Source organism: Triturus cristatus, chromosome 7, assembly GCF_964204655.1.
Source record: "Triturus cristatus chromosome 7, aTriCri1.1, whole genome shotgun sequence".
Classification (NCBI taxonomy): Eukaryota; Metazoa; Chordata; class Amphibia; order Caudata; family Salamandridae; genus Triturus; species Triturus cristatus.
Window position 1 is genome coordinate 322436142 of NC_140590.1, and position 8036 is coordinate 322444177.

The 8036-nt window shown below is 53.8% G+C and overlaps 1 long non-coding RNA gene across 1 annotated transcript; it reads right to left on the reverse strand.

The window, feature by feature from the left end:
• Window positions 1–683: 683 nt before the first annotated feature.
• On the reverse strand, window positions 684–6570 carry LOC146809570 (uncharacterized). Its single transcript, XR_014965565.1, has 4 exons — window positions 6478–6570; window positions 4710–4816; window positions 3111–3208; window positions 684–2191 (listed from the first exon to the last, which is right to left on the reverse strand). It is a non-coding gene; the product is annotated as an uncharacterized LOC146809570 (long non-coding RNA).
• Between the last annotated feature and the right edge of the window lie 1466 nt (window positions 6571–8036).

Here is an 8036-nt window from a genome sequence, read left to right on the forward strand (position 1 = left end):
CGTAATGGCGGAGGCACGTCGCCCCACTTGTCAAAGTCAGTCCACGAAAAATAAACAAATAAAACAATATTACCATTTTATTTTCCGCTAACCTACTGACCCGATGTCAGTGTAGGGTGGGGCAAGGCTGGACCATGGGAGGGGGAGGAGAGATGGGCACTGTAAAGTGAGCATGTCATTTTGGCCACAGATGGGAACTTGGTTTCTCCAGCCCAGCTGTGTTGCACAGCCAGGTTGGAGAAGCAGCACAGACTCCCAGGCACTGTCTGAGCGGCAAACCAAGCCGCTCAGGTCAATCCCGGCACTGCTTTCATGCCAGGTATAGCATGAAAGCAGTTCTGGGGTTGGGTGGGGAGCCTGTGCCCCAGCGACTGCCGGGAGGAGAGCCGGAAAAGAGCTCCGAGGTGGCCGGCGTTTTTAAAAATTATTTATTATTATTCCCCTTATATCCCTTTCCCCCGCTCCCCTCCCTTCCCCTCCCCCCACACACGCACTTTGGGCCAAAAGGGGGGCAGCACAGACCACAGACTAGCTTGTTGGTGTGAAAAAGGCCGCTTTATTGGAAACAGGTGCACCTTACATACAAATTCCCTTGGCCTGTGCCGTACAAAACTAAGCCTCACTAAATATTGTCTTCCTACCTTACCCTCCCACCCCCTCCCCTAAACATGTCCCCCCCTGCAACAATTATAAACACAACTTGCCATTCCTAACTTTTCTCCACCTACCTAACTAGGTAAACTTCTTATGTTCTTTCACAACTGTAACCATACATCATTATATCACAAATGACCTAGGAAAAACACCCCCCAGCAACATAGCGCACCACACCAGCACCTGTTCCAGTGACAAGCCCCATACAAACATTTTCCCCGATGCACCTGCTCCCACGAAAACAACCTAACTGAAAACTGAAATGGCTAACCAAACCAAAAGAAAAAATCCCGAAAAGGCAAGACAAAGAAAATCTCTAGGGAGGGAGGGCGGGACAAAACAAAAAAGCACAGAGTCCTCCCTGAACCGGCTGTCGTGGCACAACCACCAAAATGGTGGCTCGTGACATAAGATGGCCGGTTATAAAACCCACAAGCTCAAAACCAGCCCAGCAATCCCAAAGCCAGCCCAAAGGAGCCCAACCAGCCCACTGGGATCCGGCTGCCCCCCGGCCCAAAAACCCCCGGGGGGGGCAGGCCTACCGCTGGTCAGCTGCCCCCCCCCAAAGCCCCATTGGGCCAAAAGGGGGGGCAGCACAGACCACAGACTAGCTTGTTGGTGTGAAAAAGGCCGCTTTATTGGAAACAGGTGCACCTTACATACAAATTCCCTTGGCCTGTCCCGTACAAAACTAAGCCTCACTAAATATTGTCTTCCTACCTTACCCTCCACCCCCTCCCCTAAACATGTTCCCCCCTGCAACAATTATAAACACAACTTGCCATTCCTAACTTTGCTACACCTACCTAACTAGGTAAACTTCTTATGTTCTTTCACAACTGTAACCATACATCATTATATCACGAATGACCTAGGAAAAACGCCACTCGAAAAGTCGTCACTGATGGCTGTCAACCCCCCCCCCCCAGGCATCCTGACATTTCGGACCTGCACACACCTATTGACCTGCCCAAAGCCTCCTTCAGCTGCACTATGTACAATTCCATGCCACATCGAGACAGATGAACCCCATCCTCTCTAAAGAAATACACTGCAGCATAACGCAGCTCTGGGTGTTCCATCCTTCCAAACCCCTCCTTGTCGCAGAAAATCCTCAGTCCCTATTAATCTTCCGTCGCTCCCTATCTATGGCCGCTCAGCCCCTCTCCAAATTCTCCTAGGTATAAATTCAGACCATAATATATGGCAACCTGACCACTGCCGCCGAATCTCCAGCAAATCCCGCTTCATTTGTTTCAACAACGCCAGGCCCTTGCATTGCACCAGGTCGTTCTCTCCTAAGTGAATGACTAAAACATCCGGACAAATTCCCCCCCTGACCACCTTACTCAATGCCGGAAATAGCTCATGCCACCTCATGCCCCCCTTCCCTGCCAATGACAACAGAAAAGCCTAAGATCCAACTCTAAATTAAGACTCCTGTTCTTATTCCATTCGGAGTGCTCCGCTCGCTTCACAAAAGAATGTCCTAAGATAAGGATTGACAATCCTGCCGCGTCCGGCCCTGCCACCGCACCTGAAAAGACACACTTGTAAGACAAGGGAACAGCAACTTAGTCCTCCTCCTCCATCCCGCAACCTCTCAACCTGATGTACGTCTTGTAACAGTTCGATTTCCAATGCCCCAAGCGCATAAGTTCCTCCCTCCCCCACCCCTTCCTTGCTGCATCCGTTGCCACACCTATGTGAAAAGAGTGCATCCCAAAAAGTCTGGGGTCCTCACCCATAACGTGCAGGGCGTGCCGAAGAACCCAAAGCAGCTGAGCCGCTGTCACCCTTTCACCTTTGGCCCGGCGAAAAACCTCCCCTGCCACCGCACTCGCCCTGGACGTCAAACTCTCCCCCCACACCGCTGGGCACACCGCTTGATCCACCACAGGTCCCATGACAACCCACTTCCCCACTCCCCGTTGGTCGGTCTTCGAGCGCCGTAAAAGAACCGCCACCTCCCTGGACCGCAATTCCACCTCCCCCCACCGCAGCCTCTGTTTTCCCCTTGGCCCTACCAGCTCCGACACCCAAAATGCCCCAAAATATATCCACGACATGAGTGTGGAAAACAAAGTGGCCTCCTCCCGGTTGTGGCAGATATTCGGCATGAGCCGTATCAAGCCGCCAAGAATACCCGCCGTGATGGGCCGGCGCTGAAGGGCCTTGGCGCCCTTTTCCTGCACCCATCCCTCCAACAGACGTACACCCAATGCACCCGCTGACGGTGCATAGCCCCACCACAACTTCCCCATAAATGCTATGGCTGATAACTTGCCTGCAATCGTCACTTTTGACATCCTTCTGTCCATCATCGCCAGAATAAACTGCACTACTTGTTCGCCCCTCACCCATTGACTGTCATGTCGCACTGCCCCACTGTCCAAACATTCCCACCATGCCTGCTCGTACGCCTTCCAGATGGAAGGGGCCACTGACCCTCTTACCAGTTGTACGACCCTTTCTCTCCTACCGACCACAGACCCGCTGGCACCGGCGTCTTGCATTCGTCCGCCTCCGTGGCTAGCCCATGGAACCTCTGCCACTGTGAACGAGACAAAGCATCCGCAATGTCATTGTCCACCCCTGGCACATGTCGGACTTGAAACAAAATGTCATGTTCCAAACATTGCAGCACAAACACCCTCAACAACTTGAGCACCTGTGGATCCCTGGCCGACTGCCTATTGATGAATGTACCACAGACATGTTATCCACCTTGAAAATCACCTTTTTGTGTGCTAGCTCCTGTGCCCACACCGTCACTGCCACCACTAGGGGGAACAGCTCCAAGAATGCGATGCTCCTTTCCCCGTTCTGCCAATGTGGCGGCCAGACCTCCGTGCACCACCTCCCCTGCTAATACAACCCATAACCGCCCACCCCTGCCGCATCCGAGGAGATGGTCATGTCACAGTCCCACTGTTCCGGAGGTGCCATAGGAATACCATTAAGTCGCTCCAAAAAGGCCCACCACATGTGCATGTCCTCCTTCATACCCGCCGACAAGCGCAGATGATGGTGCAGTAGTGTCAAACCGGACAGGGAAAACCCCAGTCGTCTGAAAAAAGTGCGTCCTGCCCGCACCACTCAGCACGCAAAGTTCAAATGCCCCAAAAGAACCTGCACCTCACGCACCGTCACCTTCTGTTTCACCAACATGGTGTCCACCAACAACAGTATGTGCACCTTCTTGTCTCCCAGCAAGTGTGCCTCCATGGCCACCGAGTCTAGCTCTATTCCTAGAAATGACAGCACCGTGGTGGGACCTTGTGTCTTCTCTGGCACCAGGGGCACACCCAGGTAGCCCATGAGCTCTGTAAAACTGTCCAGCTGTTGCTGGCAGTCCGCCAAACCGGGCAGTCCCACCAGGAAAAAGTCATCCAGGTAGTGCGTCACCGTCGCTTTGCCCCTCCCATGGTCTGCTGGTATAGATCCGAATTGATTTTCCCCCATTTTGCCTCTGGGTCCCAGGCCAAACGCGCTCTAAACTCTTTGTCATAGTGCGACCAGGAGTAACCCCCGTACGTGACCTGCGCCCGCCGGATCACGTACATGTATTTAAAGAGCACGACAGACCTTACCGGGTACTTTTCGCAGTACACACTGGCAAATATCAAGAAACCCGTCGACCAATTTTCAATGTTCAGAGGCACCCTTGGCCGCTTGGCCAACTCCAGCTCCTCCTCCTTATACCCTTCCTTCGCCGTCAGCTCGCAATGCAGGAGCTTCAAGATATCCACGTACTGCCCTTTCCATATCTTCTCCTTGGTGGCCAACGACAAGTGTGCCCCCAAGGGCTTCGTAATGCCCATATACGGCAGCTTGCGCACCGGGACATCATGACTCTCCTTATCTTCCTTGGGTATCCCCCATCTGCCTTGTTGCCCGAGGACCTGCTCCCGTCTGGGCCCGCCTCTTCCGGCCCCACCCCTATGTCCTGCACGAACATTCCTTTATTCAAGCGCACCCCCGTCCCCCCCTCGCATCTGTGCTGACCGAGACCCTGACCTGAGGTGCCCCGCCAGACCCGCTCCCCGCCTTACCTGGCGTCAAGGTCAGCGTCCGCACTGGATCCCGCCGCCTAACCAGTTGAGCAGGTAGGGCCGTCACTCTATCCGCCTTGGGTCTCTGGTGCGCACCCTGCAAGAAACTAGGAACAACATTACTCCGATCCCCCGCCTGTGCTCCAGTATTTCCCCTTCCTCCACTCTCTCCTCATTGTAGTCTAACTGTGACGGGCCGCCCTCCTCGGACTCCAGCCCTGTGGGCCCCATGCGTTCTTGCCATAGGCCGCCCTCTGCGGGCTCCAGCCTGCTCCGCCCCGCCCGTTCCCTACATGTTTATGCAGTTATCCCAAATTCACACTCTCTATCCTCCGCCCTGTGTGCCACTCCTCTGGGTCCCGATCTGAACTGACGGACCTCTGCCCCCGTCCCACGGTGGCCGCATCGACCCGTCGGGGTGGGGCTGGCGGGGTCTTACCGCCCCGCCTCCAGTAGGAAGCTACCGTAAGGTCCCTTGCGGGAGTGCAACCGCCCACATAAGGCAGAGCCAGCCCATCCCCTCGGTGGATTGGAGCCGCATGCTGCTCTCCCGAGCACCTCGCCATGCATTCCTATCTAAAGAAAGAAGTGGAGTCCAACATGTCGGGGTTAAACCTATCCCCTATTCCGCCGCACCCCCCAGCGTCCCCCCAGGATCCCCCCACCGCCCCCACCGCACCGGACGAATGTCCCCCGCGCCGTGACGGGGTAGACCTCTCGGCCCGGGCCACCCTCCCCTGCCCCGAGTGCCCCACCCCCTTACCCCCCAACCGCCTGCACTCTCCTCCCCGTCGCTCCAAACCAAAGACTCCAGCTCCCGGTGGACCGCGCCACCCCCCTGGGCACCCCCCCGGTACCCCTGCACCCCCCTCTATACCCGACGCGCCCGCTGGCTCCCCCCAGGCCCCAGTGGTCGGCCACCGATCGCCCCGGCCCACAGCTGCCCTCCCTTGCCACCCCCGCGTCCAAAGCTGGCATGGACCCCCAGCGAGGAAAATCCCTGCCCACCCCCTCCTGTCTCATCCCCCACCCCTCGCCCATCAGCTCCCTCCCCCCATACTCTTGGGCAACCCCCCGCCTCCTTCCCACTTGGCCCCTCCCCCGCAACCGGACTCGGTGGCCTGGCCTGTACCCGCACTCCCCTGAAACCACCTCTTGAAACCTATATACACATAGACAGTCAGATGTTAACATTTTGAACAAATAGGTGTGTGTGCGCGCGTGTGTACTAACCATAGCAGGTGTCCCCAACTCTTTTGTTTGTGGCTCAGTGTCTGCCCCCCTAAAATTCTCTTCCAGAGACGCCAGTCAGGGAGCACTGGCGCGTCTTCTCTAAATCCAGAATCTCTCTTCAGCCGGTGCGCCTGCCTTCACGACGATCCACCCAGATTGCGTAATCTCATAACAGGTGAGTTCGCGTTCTTTCTCGGGAGACAGGTCCAGCCTGTTCGACAGAAAACTCTAAGTAAATACAGCCCTGAGAGGATGGGTGCATTGAAGACAAGTGTTAACCCTCTCGGCGCCCAGGCTCTCGCGCAGCATTCTTGAGATTCCTGGCAGCGCGCGGGCACCAGGCCCCGTGGCTCTCGGGTGCGTGTCACCTCTCTGCGCGCACCCGCGTTACACCGGGCCTCGTGACTCAGCTCCTCAGTCATACCCAGTGCAATGCGCGTTGCAAACCGAGTGTTGTAACCAGTCCGATCTCTTGGTCTTCCGCCATCCTTACTCCACCTTACACCATCCTTCTTACTCTCTCACTCGGGCTCACCTTTCTCGCCTTATCCATTGACCGGCGCATTGTTTTGCGGTCATCTTGGTTGTGATGGGGAGAATTCGCCCTTGATTATATGCTGCCTCCCAGCGCCGCTGCCGGGGCTCGTGGCCTACCGGTGTCACGAGCAGGGCCGTTTTTAGGTGTTTTGCCACCCTAGGCGAGACTTGAAAAATGCCGCCCCCTCCCTTTTACTACCATCACTCTCTCCCCCTGTCATCCAGGCTAGAGAGGCACACCCTCTACTGCCGAGCCCTTCTATGTTACTCGCATTTACTATCAGGAAACATGATCACATCAGTCAGTCCTGCAAACGGCCTCAACGAAGGCCCGGCCAGACCGTTACTGTAGCCATACACTCACAGAACTATGTACACAGATGCCCAATAGAGCCTTGTGTTTAAATACCACAGAGGCATCAGTGCACCTCGTTTTCAAAACCAGAAACAACAAAAATAGTAACTTGCACCATCTTCCCAGGCCAGACCTAGTGGTTTTGCCAACGCTTGTTTTTTTTCACTGAGGCACCTGAAATAGTTATCATCTTCATTGTATCCATTTAATAGAGGCTGATCACAACAATTAAAAGATTTCCACGTCAGGGAGATTATAGTTCATGATGCTCAAATCTGCGCTAATCAGATACTATGGCAAGACGTTAATAAAGTTTGGCATACAACACAGAATGAACTGCTTCTTGGCGCTGTGAATAGAAGTTATTGACAAGCTTGTGCATGTTACCACTATGAGAGTAATCCTGACCAGAATTTGAGCCGGTGCAAGGCAGAATACACACTTCACCATAGTTGAGAAGTGGTTCCATGTTGTGGAACACGGTCAACCAATCCTGGGTTTGCGGCCACCTGTGTGTTGCATTCTGGGATTTGTAGTCTTATTTTTAACGGGGTAAGCACTGGCTTACAAATCCCAGCGTGGACATTGACGTTGGCCTAAACAGTCACTACCGGAGGACGGTATCAGACATGGCACTAGGCTAGTGGTTCAATTCTTTTTTTTTATGGAGTTTTATATAGAGCGATCTTGACCCGAAAGTATCGGTTATCAGAGCGCTTTACACAAACACAAGTTGCGTTACATCATGGGGACACATTCATTTTTGTTAGAGACGAACAGCCTATTATTATTACAACATGCAGTCATGTTGAAGATGAAGCCAACTTAAGTGCAAATCTCTAATCATTCAGTTGCCATTAACCAGTTACCAGTAACGAAATTCGTAAATGTTATATGTGATACTTACAGGATAAGAGGCAACCGCCACGCAGTTACTCTGCTCAACCTTCCAACAATGTCTTCAAAAAGGTACCGAGCGGTAAAAAAAAATATGAATTTTTTATGAGGGTCAAATGAGACAAAATGTGCTTTTTTATTGAAAAACATGAGCGACATTGGGGTCTAGCCCTCCATTTGTAAGTCTGTTGACATCCATTCTCGTTGTGCGTCTCATGTGTTGTGTTGACAATTGCCGGGAAGTGAGCACTGCCACTGCTATTGCAGCCTTGGGCAATTTTGCGTCATCGGGTGTGCATTATGCC